The following is a 1,584-nucleotide window of genomic DNA, read 5'->3' as shown; positions in this document are numbered from 1 at the left end:
GGAGTTGCTCCTGCCTGGCTGGAAGCAGCAGAACAGGAGTAGGGCTGTCCCCAACACTGAACACGTGGGACCTCAGCCACTAGTAATAGTATGTCACTTCCCCAACAGGAAACCAGATTTTCCCTTCCTGTGTGTTCACCTCCACCTTTAAAAGAAGCTGTATTGCGTCTGATATGTTAAAATGGCTGAGCCTGATGCACTACAGATTGATCTCCTCACTGCTGTCCACATTCCAACCACAAGATAAACACCTCCTTTGAAGAGCTCTCTCTCTCTCATCCTTTGGAGCAGCTGCATGCTACGGTGTAAATCAGAAGCTGCCATGATCTGGTGTGCATGCATACACTGGCTACCTATTTGAATAGTAATGCTTCACACTCTGGACATTTTAAATTTCTTTTAGGGGGAAAAAAATAAGTGATGAACAAAGCATTTAATAGCTGAATAAATGAAAACTCTTAAACTTACAAATACAGTCTTCATCTACTATCAAATCAGTCTCCATTTAGAACTTTTCCTAACAAAGCAGCCTCTGTTGGGGAATTTATTTTAGTCTTAAAAATAACAGCACCAGCAAAAGTCTCACCGTAAATTTAACGATTCCAGCATGAGTGCTTTGGCCTGCTTTGCTCACAAAATCAGAGTAAGGTTTTGCTGCCAAACACATGCCACAGAAAGTTAGGGAAGCAAGGACAAAGCTTTGGGTCTATTTACCAATAAAACAGCAACTTCAAGGCACTCCTGCAAAGGGACAAATTCAGCTGCATCTAAAACAACCACGTTTGTTTTCCACAGCCTGTCTCCCAGCAAGAGCAGCATGGACCAACTCTCCTTTTATTAGATGAAAGAGATGCTATCTGTGGCTTCTGGGTTTGTTTATAAACAGTTTGCATTAGCCACATTTTGTTAGTGATTTATGACCTCCAAGCCAAGCTGTTGCAGGGCTGCACACTAGCAAAGCCAGTCCCAGAATTCGGGCAGATCCTACTCCTCTCTCTGCTAATCCCTGTGGGGGCAGAGCAGATGTGCAAAGCATGACACCCTGGACCTGGTGACAAGCTCACCACTTAAAACCTGTTTCCCTTTAGCTTTAAAACCCTTATATCACAAAAGCTATCAGATGTTATGGATGACTGTGCAGGCTTTTTGTTTTTTTCAGCTGAAGTTGGTTTATGATCCTGAAATGCAGCTCTGAAAATAAAAGGTGTGTAACGGAATTATATCAAATTCATTAAGCCAGCACTTGGCTATACAGAAAGCCTTGGCAATCAATCCTTTTACCAAAAGGTGTAAAAAAGTTGACATACTAAAATTAAAAAAGGTAGCATCAATAACTCAAAAAATTTCAACCAGTGTTAATAAAACTCCCTTTAAGTCACAACAATTTCAACAGGCAAATAGTCCCAATACAGGCATTGTAAAATAATAAATTGACTCCTATCCAAATATTATCAAATCAGTCTAAAAATGACTCATCTACACTGCTGTCATTAAGAACACATTAAGAATTCACTTTGTCATCAGATGCCGATATTGTTGCTCCAGAAAGTGGAGTATTAACTGCAATTTAGCAATTAAACATAT

Source organism: Sturnus vulgaris, chromosome 16, assembly GCF_052056855.1.
Source record: "Sturnus vulgaris isolate bStuVul1 chromosome 16, bStuVul1.hap1, whole genome shotgun sequence".
Taxonomy (NCBI): Eukaryota; Metazoa; Chordata; class Aves; order Passeriformes; family Sturnidae; genus Sturnus; species Sturnus vulgaris.
This window is presented reverse-complemented; position numbering follows the sequence as displayed.